This window comes from Coregonus lavaretus (genome assembly GCF_964263955.1).
Source record: "Coregonus lavaretus genome assembly, contig: HAP1_SCAFFOLD_1518, whole genome shotgun sequence".
NCBI classification, from domain to species: domain Eukaryota; kingdom Metazoa; phylum Chordata; class Actinopteri; order Salmoniformes; family Salmonidae; genus Coregonus; species Coregonus lavaretus.
In genome coordinates, this window is record NW_028162642.1 from 1 (window position 1) to 15,000 (window position 15,000).

The following is a 15,000-nucleotide window of genomic DNA, read 5'->3' on the forward strand; positions in this document are numbered from 1 at the left end:
AGTCCATCAGCGACCTTCTGGTTACTGGTCCACCACTCTAACCTCTGGGTAACCTGCCCTCCATGTCAGGTGAAGACGGCTCTGTTTGCGGAGGCGCGTGAGGAGGCGAGGCGTGGTTTTGAGGGGGAGAGGAGCCGACTACAGCAGGAGATCTATGAGCTGAAGGGGATGAAGAGACAGATGGAGGAGGCTCTGAACCTGGCCGTACAGGCAGACAAGACCAAGGCTGCTGAGATACGCTCCGTCTACCATATACACCCGGAGGAGATCACCCGCATCAAGAGGGAGTGTGAGAGGGAGATACGCAGACTGGTGAGAGAGAGATTAGACCTCATTGCTTTATAAACTGTACGTGTAATTTACAGTACCATGATCCCTTTTGAATGAGAGTGTAAATGTGTAATGGAGGGTGGATAATAGTATTATAGTAATCCTTCTACCCCCCCCCCCCCCCCCCCACCCCCCCCCTTTACTACCACTGTCTTTTGTCTAAACTAACACCTGACTTATTTCACCTGCTAGCACTGACTTGTTTTAAAGAAATGTACTTATTGTGATCGAGATGTAGTTGTCCCTGATTGCACTGACTTTGCTCACAGCTGCTTCTTTGAAGAAGCGTACTTACTGTGATCAAGATTGTGGTTGTCCCACTGGCTATCCTAAGTTGAATGCATCAATTTGTAAGTCGCTCTGGATAAGAGCGTCTGCTAAATGACTTAAATGTAAATGGATAACATGGCATTTACTGTAATGGGCTTTTATTGGGCTGGAGTGAGTAGAGATCAGGTGACCTGTGAGGAGAGCTCAGAGATCGTTCTGCCCTCTGATGTGTCAGCAACAGTCTGAAAGTGCGTCCTAAATTGCACCTTATTCCCTACATAGTGCACTACTTTAGAACAGAACTCTATTGGCCCTGGTCAAAGTAGTGAACTATATAGAGAATAAGGTGTCATTTGGGACGCACCCTGATTGTACTGAGCCCCAGGAGGTCCAGCCACACACTTTCCCTATAGTCCGGATCACTCATCCATAGCTGTGACATATCAATGTATACACTCCTGAATACTGCCTCAGCAATAGGCTAGCACTGCCCCAATACTGCCTCAGCAATAGGCTAGCACTGCCCCAATACTGCCTCAGCAATTAGGCTAGCACTGCCCCAATACTGCCTCAGCAATAGGCTAGCACTGCCCCAATACTGCCTCAGCAATAGGCTAGCACTGCCCCAATACTGCCTCAGCAATAGGCTAGCACTGCCCCAATACTGCCTCAGCAATAGGGCTAGCACTGCCCCAATACTGCCTCAGCAATAGGCTAGCACTGCCCCCAATACTGCCGTCAGCAATAGGGCTAGCACTGCCCCAATACTGCCTCAGCAATAGGCTAGCACTGCCCTAATACTGCCTCAGCAATTAGCTAGCACTGCCCCAATACTGCCTCAGCAATAGGCTAGCACTGCCCCAATACTGCCTCAGCAATAGGCTAGCACTGCCCCAATACTGCCTCAGCAATAGGCTAGCACTGCCCCAATACTGCCTCAGCAATAGGCTAGCACTGCCCTAATACTGCCTCAGCAATAGGCTAGCACTGCCCCAATACTGCCTCAGCAATAGGCTAGCACTGCCCCAATACTGCCTCAGCAATAGGCTAGCACTGCCCAATACTGCCTCAGCAATAGGCTAGCACTGGCCTAATTTTGCCTGCCACCTTAGTTTGTTATCGAGCTTATCATATCATTGTGCTCAGCAGACAGGCTAGCATCAGCAGGATATAGCCAGGTGAATGTAGCAGACAGGCTAGCAGACAAGCTAGCAGACAGGCTAGCATCAGCAGGGTATAGTCAGGTGAATGTAGCAGACAGGTTAGCATCAGCAGGGTATAGCCAGGTGAATGTAGCAGAGTGGTTAGCATCAGCAGGGCTATAGCAAGGTGATTTTATAGGGCAAGCTGCAGTATCTAGGAGAAGAGGGGGGAGGAGGGAGGGAGGGAGGGAGGAAGAGGGGGATGAAATGAGAGGAGAGGGAGCTCCAGAGGAGAGTTCTATGACATCACCACAGCCTGCAGATGAAAGCATGTGGAAATAAGCTATTAAAGCAGAATTGAACGTCTTAAAGACAGAGATGCTGGATGGATCCCCCTAATTGCTTCTGAACATTAATGTAGGATATCTAGACTGCAATGTTATGGCTTGTGTCTAAGACAGGGCCTTATTCCCTATGTAGTGCACCTACTTATCACCAGGGCCTGCATAGGGCTCTGGTCAACAGTAGTGCACTATATAGGGAATAGGGTGCCATTTTGGACGTTATGCTTCTAAACATGAATGTAGGCTATCTGGACTGCAACGTTATGGCTTGTGTCTAAAATGAAGCCCTTTTCCCTATATAGTGTGCTACTTTGGTCCAGGACCCCACAGGGCTGTGGTCAAATATAGTGCACTATATAGAGAAAGGGTGCCAATACAGACACAGACAGATATGGCGTGTCCCCCTCATTACTTCTGGAAATGTATGTGGGCTATCTAGACTGCAATGTTATGGCTTGATGCACAGATGTTATGGCTTGATGCACAGATGTTATGGCTTGATGCACAGATGTTATGGCTTGATGCACATATGTTATGGCTTGATGCACAGATGTTATGGCTTGATGCACAGAATGTAATAATTGAAGCTGTGTATCTGTGGGGAGAAAATGAGGTTTTAAACATTGCTGATATTAGCAGAAAAGGGCTAATTTGCAGGTTTCATTTCCAGTGGGTTCAGATGTTTAGTGTTCTCCTCAGAGGGAAGCAGCACATGAGTTACTGATGAATTACAAACGCCTTGTCAGCAGTTAGTGGGACAGTGGTTAGGGGCTCTGGCAAGTAGCAGCAACTCTAGTTAGATGCTAAATAACCTACCTATTAACCCTCTCGGCAAGCCATTAGGGATCTGCGTGCCTTTACCTTCATCATTAATACCTTTAATTATCCTTTCCAATAACGTCTTGTTATGTAATGAAGAAATAAGACACAGGAGGGTACGCGTTACTGTAATTATTGGTACAGGGTGATGCGGTCGCTATGTACGGAACTCCTAACCATTTCATAACACCATTTATGGAAATCTCTCTTGCTTAAAATACAGGCACGATATATCCCCAAAACATAACTGTAGCACAGGGATATTGAAGAACTTTAGCCTGCATGTTGCCAAATGTCAAGCCATAGCCTAGACTCGTTTTTCACATCTCGATTTTTGTTTTTCCCGAGGATGATTGATTTATGGCTCAATCATTTCAGTTAAAACTGCTTTGAAAAATGTCAGCCAGTACAACATTTTGGCATGGTGCTCTCATTGGGCACTTGACTTATAATAGGAATCCTGTCTGCCTGTCCTTTTCTCTGTCTGTCTGTCTCTTTGCCTGTCTTCCTGCCTGCCTGTCTTCCTTCCTGCCTGCTCGTCTTTCTGCCTGCCCGTCTTCCTCTCCTTCCTGCCTGTCTTCCTTCCTGTCTATCTTCCTGCCTGTCTTCCTGCCTGCCCGTCTTCCTTCCCTGCCTGTCTTCCTGCCTGCCTGTCTTCCTTCCTGCCTCCCTTCCTGCCTTCCTGTCTGTCACACACACACACACAGTGATGGGACGAGACCCTCCGATGGTTCCTAGTCATAGAGACAGTGATAGAGATGTGTATGTGTGGAGCATAGCAACTGGCTATCTGGGAATGATGCTGGCTGTCTGGAAGTAGAGTAAATGTCACGCCTTGCTTCCCAATGACCTATCCTTTCTCCCAAAGGTGCACTTGTTCACTTCACTTCATGGAGTTGAAAGGATGAGTGGTATAAAAAAAAAATGGTGGAAACTCCCTATAAGCCATGCTTACACCAGTCCAATGCTTCTAAATATGTGAGGAGGGAAGCAGCTGCTGTCTGGCTCTCTGGAAGTGGAGAGAGGGGAAGGTAAACTGAACCTTGTTCCATATACTCTGTGTTGTCTGAAGGAGATGAGACAGGAACAGCATGTTTAGATAGAACCATGACTACACTTGATCTGGAACTCCCTAATACCACAGGGTTAATACCAGGCTGACTGGCACTAAGGGACATAGAAGAGGAGAGAGGGAGAGAAGGGGGAGAGGAGAGGAGAGAGGAGAGGGGGAATAGGAGAGGAGAGGGGGAATAGGAGAGGAGAGGAGAGGAGAGGAGAGGAGAAGAGAAGAGAAGAGAAGAGAAGAGAAGAGAAGAGAAGAGAAGAGAAGAGAAGAGAAGAGATGAGAAGAGAAGAGAAGAGAAGAGAAGAGAAGAGAAGAGAAGAGAAGAGAAGAGAAGAGAAGAGAAGAGAAGAGAAGAGAAGAGAAGAGAAGAGAAGAGAAGAGAAGAGAAGAGGAGAGGAGAGGAGAGGAGAGGAGAGGAGAGGAGAGGAGAGGAGAGGAGAGGAGAGGAGAGGAGAGGAGAGGAGAGGAGAGGAGAGGAGAGGAGAGGAGAGGAGAGGAGAGGAGAGGAGAGGAGAGGAGAGGAGAGGAGAGGAAGAGCCTCTCCACCAGTATTGAGTGTTTGTAGATGGGTGGGTGCAGTAAATCTAATGTATTCATCCAGACTCCCAAAGTCATATTTCACTGCACTGCTAGGCTACATGGATGCCGTGCTTCTGTGTGCCATGTTCCGGTGGCTGCTGGGATTTCTGAGCATCAGCAGGGCTTTTGGATTATCCACAAGATTACATCTTGAGATCTGAAGCGCCATGCTTTGAAAAATGATGTGTCTGTGTGGTGTGGCCCAACAATGGTTAGCAGTGTCTGTGTGGTGTGGCCCACCAATGGTTAGCAGTGTGGTGTGGCCCACCAATGGTTAGCAGTGTCTGAGCTGTGTGCTGAAAGGCAGAAGAGTTTCCCACCAATGGGGAAGATCACGTGGACATGGACAACAGCACCGCAGCCTTTCTTCCTGCAGTGGACAGTGGATTTTAAAGCTAACCCAGTCTGAGACAGTGGACAGCAGCCAGTGGGTTTTAAAGCTAACCAAGGCTGAGACAGTGGACAGCAGCCAGTGGGTTTTAAAGCACTGCTAGGCTAAATGGATGCCGTGCTTCTGTGTACCATGTTCCAGTGGTTGCTGGGATTTCTGAGCATCAGCAGGGCTTTTGGATTATCCACAAGATTACATCTTGAGATCTGAAGCACCATTCTTTGAAAAATTATCTCAGTGCTCCCTGTGTCTGTGTGGTGTGGCCCACCAATGACAGTGGACAGCAGCCAGTGGGTTGGACTCAGCCAGAGTCTATGATCCATGCCACAGGACCTATCTCCATTCACCTAGTGAGTAACGTTAGCCCCCTCATTTAGGACTCAGCCAGAGTCTATGGTCCATGCCACAGGACCTGTCTCCATTCATCTAGTGAGTAACGTTAGCCCCCTCATTTAGGACTCAGCCAGAGTCTATGATCCATGCCACAGGACCTGTCTCCATTCACCTAGTGAGTAACGTTAGCCCCCTCATTTTGGACTCAGCCAAAGTATATGGGCCATGCCACAGGACCTGTCTCCATTCATCTAATGAGTAACGTTAGCCCCCTCATTTAGGCCTGCCTGGCACAGTCTCACAGGGATACACACCCTTATCACCATGGAAACACCATTGCCGGGCACATCACTGCCATCATGCGTATTTGTATGTATTATGGATCCCCATTAGCTGCTGCCAAGGCTGAGACAGTGGACAGCAGCCAGTGGGTTTTAAAGCTAACCAAGGCTGAGACAGTGGACAGCAGCCATTGAGGCAGTTCAAAATTAAGGCAGTTATACAATTTTAAAAACATTACAATACATTCACAGGTTTCACAACACACTGTGTGTCCTCAGGCCCCTACTCCACCACTACCACATATCTACAGTACAAAATCCATGTGTACGTGTGTGTGTATGCGTATGTTATCGTGTGTGTGTATGCATGTGTCTATGTTTGTGTTGCTTCACAGTCCCCGCTGTTCCATAAGGTGTATTTTTATCTGTTTTTCAAAATCTAATTTTACTGCTTGCATCAGTTACTTGATGTGGAATAGAGTTCCATGTAGTCATGGCTCTATGTAGTACTGTGCGCCTCCCATAGTCTGTTCTTGACTTGGGGACTGTGAAGAGACCTCTGGTGGCATGTCTTGTAGGGTATGCATGGGTGTCCGAGCTGTGTGCCAGTAGTTCAAACAGACAGCTCGGTGCACTCAACATGTCAATACCTCTCATAAATACAAGTAGTGATTTGAGCCAGGAGAGGTTGACATGCATATTATTAATGTTAGCTCTCTGTATACATCCAAGGGCCAACCGTGCTGCCCTGTTCTGAGCCAATTGCAATTTTCCTAAGTCCTTGTTAGGCAGAGCAGAGCAGATGGTCACTAGCCACGCTAAAAGAGAGCCACACTGTGTCCTTGTTAGGCGGAGCAGAGCAGAGGTGGCCACCAGCCACGCTAAAAGAGAGCCACACTGTGACCTTGTTAGGCAGAGCAGAGCAGAGGTGGCCACCAGCCACGCTAAAAGAGAGCCACACTGTGTCCTTGTTAGGCGGAGCAGAGCAGAGGTGGCCACCAGCCACGCTAAAAGAGAGCCACACTGTGTCCTTGTTAGGCGGAGCAGAGCAGAGGTGGCCACCAGCCACGCTAAAAGAGAGCCACACTGTGACCTTGTTAGGCAGAGCAGAGCAGAGGTGGCCACCAGCCACGCTAAAAGAGAGCCACACTGTGTCCTTGTTAGGCAGAGCAGAGCAGAGGTGGCCACCAGCCACGCTAAAAGAGAGCCACACTGTGTCCTTGTTAGGCGGAGCAGAGCAGAGGTGGCCACCAGCCACACTAAGGGAGGAGGGAAGACATTCGTTGGGGCGTCAGAACAGAAGAGAGGAGGCTATCATTGATGTGGCTCTCCAGCTACCCATAGTGCACCTCTCCTCTGGGAAGAGGTGTGTGAGAGAGACTGGCAGCCATGAGAAGACTGTTCCTAAACAGTGGGACTGGTCTCTGTGTGTGACTGTGTGACTGGGCTCTGTGTGTGACTGTGGGACTGGTCTCTGTGTGTGACTGTGGGACTTGGCTCTGTGTGTGACTGTGGGACTGGGCTCTGTGTGTGACTGTGGGACTGGGCTCTGTGCTCTGCTTTCCTCTGGATGTAGTCACAGCTGAGAGATGAGTGCAGGGCTGCTTTCTTCAGACTCTGAAAGGACCAGTCATCCAGGTTACCTGCAGAAGATCCAATCTGGAAGATGTCAGGAATATAGAGGTGTTATTACTTTGTTTGTTCTCACTCTTGTCTCTGGTACCTAAATGGGAGAAGCATTTCCACGGTGCTGTAAGTATTGCTGTAATTTCCTCCTAAGATATTTTCTGCAAGTACAGTCCAGTCACTAGTGATATAGTGTATGCTGGGGCTTCCCCAGCTAGCACTTAAAGTCATGTTCTCAAATTGTTCCAAGAACATTAAGAAACAACGTTCTTCAGTACCTCAGCATAATTTTTCCCACAGGTTTCCTAATGGTTCAGTTCTCAAATTGTTTCAGAGAAAGTTAAGAAAACTTTCCATAACAACCACAAGAAAACGTTAGTAACGTTCAGAGAACGTTCCAAGAATGTCATGTAAAAACATATACATTCCGTTCTCAGCATCAACAAAACTCTCTATCTCTATCTTGTGTGTTCAGGTGATTTGGTCACGCCCACTAATTGGCCACACCTGATTTTAATGAGTTCTTGTTTCCTTTGAAATGGTGTCTGTTTGAATAGACAAAAATGAACAGCTTTGTATGCATAAAATCAACATGGCATGCTAGCTCCATCCTGGTGGCGCAGTGGACTAATTTCATGGCTAGAAAACTGAAGATTATAGGTTCGAAACTCACTGATACCATGACACAATAAAAAATAAAAAAGGATTTCGCGTGATTAATGCCTAAGGAAATTAATTTCCATGTGGTCCTATCTGTGCTTGGACTTCAAAAAATAAGCTAGCAGTGTTATTTAAAGTCCTATTGAAACATTCAGTGAAAGTTTTAAGGACGTTATTCAAAAATCTCCAAATAACCTATAATTTCCGTTCTCAGAAAAAAATCTCCCAGGAAAACTTTCAAGGAACCAGAGTAAAACATTCTCAGAACCTCCCTACAACCTTCCCAGAACAGGATACATTTTCACTTCTGTTCTCAGAACGTTCAAAAAACTTTCTGTTTTACTGGTCAGGAAATGTATGGCTTCAATCCCACAAATCAAATCAAAACAAAAAAAAATGTCACATGCACCGACTACAACAGTGAAATGCTTACTTACAAGCCCTATGTGAAAGCAAAAACACACGTTCCCACAACTTACAAGAAACCAAATGTGCTAGCTGAGTTGTGACTGTTGTGAATGTTCTAAACCAGGGTTCTTCAATTCCGGTCCTGGAGGGCCGAAACACTTCTGTTTTTTATTACTACCTGGTAGTTAATTGCACTCACCTGGTGTCCCAGGTCTGAATTAGCCCCTGATTAGAAGGAGAGGATGAAAAACAGAGGTGTTTCGGCCCTCCAGGACCGGAATTGAAGAACCCTGTTCTAAACAGTAGCATGCAGAATTGCAGATATCCGGGAAGAGCTGGGGCATGTGTGCTTTCCCCGGGACATTAGCAGGAGTATATCATGTAATTTCACCGAGATTGATTTGTTGTGATCTTGTTGAATGTGACCCTAGACTGTGGTTGCTGCCAGGCAATACAAGTGGGATCTGTAAAATGAATGAAGCATTGATTATAGGAAAGAAACAGTACATCTGTGGGTTCTTATTATGATTCTAATGTTTAGTAGCTACAGGATGCACGAAGGAAGCTCCTGTTCTCTGAATGGCCAATCAAACAGGGCGGGGCTTGTGGCTGGTCTTGCCAACCTTTTGTCATGGTGACGGCCGAACAGAACAGTAGCCTACGTGTGCATGATGCGGCTCTGTGTGTGTGTGTGACTTTTTGTGTGTGCTCGTGTGCGTACACGCTCATGCTCGACTGAGCTCCTCTCCTCTGTTCTCCTCTCCTCTGCAATGCTCTTTTCTCCTCTGTTCTCCGCTGCTCTGTTCTCCTCCTCTGTTCTCCGCTCCTCTGTTCTTGTTCTCCTCTGTTCTCACCTCCTCTGTTCTTATCTGTTCTCCTCTGATCTTTTCTCCTCTGTTCTCCTCTGTTCTCACCTCCTCTGTTCTTATCTGTTCTCCTCTGATCTCCTCTGTGCTCCTCTCCTCTGTGCTCCTCTCCTCTGTTCTCCTCTCCTCTGTTCTCCTCTGTTCTCCTCTGTTCTCCTCTCCTCTGTTCTCCTCTGCTCTCCTCTCCTCTCCTCTGTTCTCCCCTCCTCTGTTCTCCTCTGTTCTCCTCTCCTCTGTGCTCCTCTCCTCTGTGCTCCTCTCCTCTGTGCTCCTCTCCTCATTTCTCCTCTGTTCTCCTCTCCTCTGTTCTACACTTCTCTGTTATCCTCTCCTCTGTTCTCCTCTCCTCTGTTCTCCTCTCCTCTGTTCTCCTCTGTTCTCCTCTGTTCTCCTCCCCTCTGTTCTCCTCTCCTCTGTTCTCCTCTCCTCTGTTCTCCTCTGTTCTCCCCTCCTCTGTTCTTCTCTCCTCTGTGATCCTCTCCTCTGTTCTCCTCTCCTCTGTTCTCCTCTCCTCTGTGCTCCTCTCCTCTGTTCTCCCCTCCTCTGTTCTCCTCTGTGCTCCTCTATGCTCCTCTCTTCTGTTCTCCTCTCCTCTGTTCTCCTCTCCTCTGTTCTACACTCTCTCTGTTCGCCTCTCCTCTGTTCTCCTCTCCTCTGTTCTCCTCTGTTCTCCTCTCCTCTGTTCTACACTTCGCTATTCTCCTCTCCTCTGTTCTCCTCTCCTCTGTTCTCCTCTGTTCTCCTCTCCTCTCCTCTGTTCTCCTCTCCTCTGTTCTACACTTCTCTGTTCTCCTCTGTTCTCCTCTCCTCTGTTCTCCTATCCTCTGTTCTCCTCTCCTCTGTTCTCCTCTCCTCTGTTCTCCTCTCCTCTGTTCTACACTTCTCTGTTCTCCTCTCCTCTGTTCTCCTCTGTTCTCCCCTCCTCTGTTCTCATCTGTTCTCCTCTCCTCTGTTCTCCTCTCCTCTGTTCTCCTCTCCTCTGTTCTCCCCTCCTCTGCTCTCCTCTGTTCTCCTCTCCTCTGTTCTCCCCTCCTCTGTTCTCCTCTCCCATGTTCTCCTCTCCTCTGTTCTCATCTCCTCTGTTCTCCTCTCCTCTGTTCTCCTCTCCTCTGTTCTACACTCTCTCTGTTCTCCTCTCCTCTGTTCTCCTCTCATCTGTTCTTTTCTCATCTGTTCTCCCCTGTTCTCCTCTCCTCTGTTCTCCTCTGTTCTCCTCTGCTCGGTTCTCCTCTCCTCTGTTCTCCTCTCCCCTGTTCTCCTCTCCTCTGTTCTCCTCTCCTCTGTTCTCCTCTGTTCTCCTCTACTCTGTTCTCCTCTCCTCTGTTCTCCTCTCCTCTGTTCTCCCCTGTTCTCCCCTCCTCTGTTCTCCTCTCCTCTGTTCTCCTCTGTTCTCCTCTGCTCTGTTCTCCTCTGTTCTCCTCTGCTCTGTTCTCCTCTGCTCTGTTCTCCTCTCCTCTGTTCTCCTCTCATCTGTTCTCCTCTGCTCTGTTCTCCTCTGCTCTGTTCTCCTCTCCTCTGTTCTCCTCTGCTCTGTTCTCCTCTCCTCTGTTCTCCTCTGCTCTGTTCTCCTCTGCTCTGTTCTTCTCTCCTCTGTTCTCCTCTGCTCTGTTCTTCTCTCCTCTGTTCTCCTCTGCTCTGTTCTCCTCTGCTCTGTTCTCCTCTGCTCTGTTCTCCTCTGCTCTGTTCTCATCTGCTCTGTTCTCCTCTCTTCTGTTCTCCTCTCCTCTGTTCTCCTCTCCTCTGTTCTCCTCTCCTCTGTTCACCTCTCCTCTGTTCTCCTCTGCTCTCCTCTCCTCTCCTCTCCTCTGTTCTCCTCTGCTCTGTTCTCCTCTGCTCTGTTCTCCTCTGCTCTGTTCTCATCTGCTCTGTTCTCCTCTCCTCTGTTCACCTCTCCTCTGTTCTCTTCTGTTCTCCTCTCCTCTCCTCTGTTCTGCTCTGCTCTGTAGATGGATGAGATTAAGGTAAAAGACAGAGCTTGCTGTGTGCTGGGGAAGGAGCTGGGGGTTCAGGCTGGACACACCCAGAGGCTCCAGCTGCAGCTAGCCCCGATCAGGAGCAGGGAGGCTGGGGCAGGAGGACACCTCCACAGCCCCAAACCAGACACTCCTTACCCCAGTGGTGCAGGAGACACCTCAGAGAGCCTCGTAAGCAATCTCTCTCCCTCCATCTGCCCTCTCATTGCTGCTTAGTAGCTTATAAATGCAGGCTAGCTAGAGCCTGTACCTTCTCAAAGGCATGCCCTTTTGTTGCCTCTTTGCAAGTATTCATTTTGCTTTCTTAGTGAATGTTTTTGATCACCACCTTTAGCTGCTTCTAAATGCTTAGATGGAGTCTAGAGTCCTGCCCTGGCTGAGCCTAGTTTCTCTCTATTCCTCCACCCAGCACCAGTCCCTCTCACCTTCCTTTACTGTCTATTCCTACACCCAGCACCAGACCCTCTCACCTTCCTTTACTGTCTATTCCTCCACCCAGCACCAGTCCCCCTCACCTTCCTTTACTGTCTATTCCTCCACCCAGCACCAGTCCCTCTCACCTTCCTTTACTGTCTATTCCTCCACCCAGCACCAGTCCCTCTCACCTTCCTTTACTGTCTATTCCTCCACCCAGCACCAGACCCTCTCACCTTCCTTTACTGTCTATTCCTCCACCCAGCACCAGTCCCTCTCACCTTCCTTTACTGTCTATTCCTCCACCCAGCACCAGTCCCTCTCACCTTCCTTTACTGTCTATTCCTACACCCAGCACCAGACCCTCTCACCTTCCTTTACTGTCTATTCCTCCACCCAGCACCAGACCCTCTCACCTTCCTTTACTGTCTATTCCTCCACCCAGCACCAGTCCCTCTCACCTTCCTGTACTGTCTATTCCTCCACCCAGCACCAGTCCCTCTCACCTTCCTTTACTGTCTATTCCTCCACCCAGCACCAGTCCCCCTCACCTTCCTTTACTGTCTATTCCTCCACCCAGCACCAGTCCCCCTCACCTTCCTTTACTGTCTATTCCTCCACCCAGCACCAGTCCCTCTCACCTTCCTTTACTGTCTATTCCTCCACCCAGCACCAGTCCCTCTCACCTTCCTTTACTGTCTATTCCTCCACCCAGCACCAGTCCCCCTCACCTTCCTGTACTGTCTATTCCTCCACCCAGCACCAGACCCTCTCACCTTCCTTTACTGTCTATTCCTCCACCCAGCACCAGTCCCCCTCACCTTCCTTTACTGTCTATTCCTCCACCCAGCACCAGACCCTCTCACCTTCCTTTACTGTCTATTCCTCCACCCAGCACCAGTCCCTCTCACCTTCCTTTACTGTCTATTCCTCCACCCAGTACCAGACTCTCTCACCTTCCTTTACTGTCTATTCCTCCACCCAGCACCAGTCCCCCTTATCTTCCTCTAAAGACTATCTGTAGCTTTGGAGGGCTGAGAACCTCAGTCTCAACCTTCTTCCCTATCTCTACTAGTGGGTTCTCCTCACACCTGAGAACCATTTATGTAGAGGTCTCCTCTTGCCTGAATGTCATTATCTCGTTCCAAAATGGCACTTTCTTTGTCCAGAGCCCAGTTTTGGACTCAATTGTGCCAAATACGGATATATACAGTATAATACAATGAAGCTTCCTGCTTATGTTCTGTTATTAACATACAGTATTATTATTATTATTATTATTATTATTATTATTATTATTATTATTATTATTATTATTATATTCTTTCTGCAGTGGGTCTTTTGGCATTAAAACTGGGTTGTTTTCCCTCTACATGTTGCCATGCGAACACACAGTAGCTTTCTTAACATGCAGATTTTCTATACTTTATTGGTATTTAATATATTAATGATTGCATTTAATAATGACTGCATTTAAAATAATAATGACCTCATTTAATATAATAATGACTGCATTTAATAATGATTGCATTTAATATAATAATGACCTCATTTAATAATGACTGCATTTAATATAATAATGACGGCATTTAATATAATAATGACCTAATTTAATATAATAATGACCTCATTTAATATAATAATGAATGTATTTAATACAGTAAGGACTGCATTTATCAATGACTGTATTTAATACAATAATGACTGCATGTGTTTTGCTGTTATGTGTTTTGCTTTCTTTCTGTTGATTCACTAGTATTGGTTGGCTTCTTTCTTTTTCCTCAATGCTTCTTCGTGTCCTATGTAACCTTAGCATTAAGCTACAAAACGACATGAGTTTCTATCTACATGTTATATTGGCTCATCTGCAGCTAGGATGTTCTCTGTTGTTGAAAGATGTCTCCTGCACCACTGATTTAAGGAATTCTTGAGATGTTCATTGAAGGTTTTCTTAAGATCTCGTTCTTTCGTCTTCCGCTATTTATTTTAATATTTTCTCATTTTCAGCTCATAAATATGTATATGAATCTCTGAATTTTCAACATAGTGGACACAAAAGACTGTACATTTCAATTGTTGATTAAAATTTGACAGCAAATTCCTTGTAATCCAATTGACACACGTCACCATTCCCTGTTGAAGAACTAAATGTATTCTTTTGTAATTGTTTTTCAAGCACAAGATGTGCTAGCTGTTCTTTCAGCACCAATCCAAGCCTGCCTGCTGTGCACCAGTCCATGGCATGTGACGTCCTCACTCTATAAAGCACATCACTTGCACACCTTCACACCGTCACGAATATTCACACTCCCTTACGCTCACCTACTCATGCTTACAGAGTAGACACCTGTTATCTCAACAGGCGGCTTATTATTATTATCGGCATACTTCTCAATGTAGGTAGTCTCTTCTCACAGCTGCTGAATCTGAGCGCCATGAGTCAGGAGTAGCAAGGACCAGGCTTGGGGGTCAATTCCAATTGAAGTCAAGTCAATTCAGGAAGTAAATTAACGTTCCAATTCAATAATTGAAAAAAAAGGGCATCTATTTTCAATGACTTCTCAATAAACTGAATAGGAGAGGATATATATATATTTTTTTAAAATTCAAATCACTTCCTGAATTGACTGCCTTCAATTCAAATGGACCCCAACCATGATGAGTAGCAAGCTAGGCTGGGCTGTAATAAACACCAGAGAAAGCTACAGTCGCCTTTTAGAATAGTGCTTTCATTTTGGATGGATGGCAGAAAATGGATGGATGGCTTTTTTCAGTTTATTATTTGTTCCGTGTAAGAATGAATGTGCCCCACTGCCCACTTTATTACACTATTATTTAGAAAATCCATGTTAAAAGGAACCCAGAAGTGTCCAGGTGTATTTTCACTGCATTAACTGAAGTTTCCACATGGAGTGTTTACAGTGAAGTTCATAGTTCTTTAGATAACTGGGGCTCAGTGTGTGTGTAGCCTAATATACTGTGATAATATAGCCTATAGGAGTCTGGGGATGGTTTTGAGGTTATTCCCAGTTATCTGCAGTTGGTGTGTGTTTCAGGAACAGCAGTTGGATGAGAAGGACGCTCGGCGCTTCCAACTGAAGATCGCCGAGCTGAGTGCCATCATCCGCAAACTGGAGGACCGCAATGCCCTCCTGTCAGAGGAAAGAAATGAGCTGGTGAGCAGTTCTGATATCTTCCAATCGCAAGTATCTTGCTGCTACAAAAGTGAGTGTATTGGTGCGTCACCCATTGATAGAGATGGCTGAGGATATGATCATGGTATTGTTGTAATGAATTCTGACTGAATGGATTTTAAGCCACAGGAAAGTCTTATCTTTTGCAGAAGATATAGTCCTAAAAAAATGACCAAATGGAATACTGATCGCAACACACACACACAGCTTCCTGGAAGAAGAAAGCATGTTCACTTTTCAATCACGATCCTCCATTTGCTGTAGCCAGTATTCATGCAATAGCTAAATGTTGTCAAGACAGTGA

The 15,000-nt window shown here is 46.7% G+C and overlaps 1 pseudogene across 1 annotated transcript in view; it reads left to right on the forward strand.

Moving 5' to 3' along the window:
• Nucleotides 1-69: 69 nt before the first annotated feature.
• Nucleotides 70-15,000, forward strand: part of LOC311119076 (janus kinase and microtubule-interacting protein 3-like) — a 49,960-nt pseudogene continuing 35,029 nt past the window's right edge. Inside the window, exons 1-3 of the transcript in view lie at nucleotides 70-312; nucleotides 11,062-11,259; nucleotides 14,559-14,678. The product of the transcript in view is annotated as a janus kinase and microtubule-interacting protein 3-like (transcript). The remainder of the gene's footprint in view (nucleotides 313-11,061; nucleotides 11,260-14,558; nucleotides 14,679-15,000) is intronic.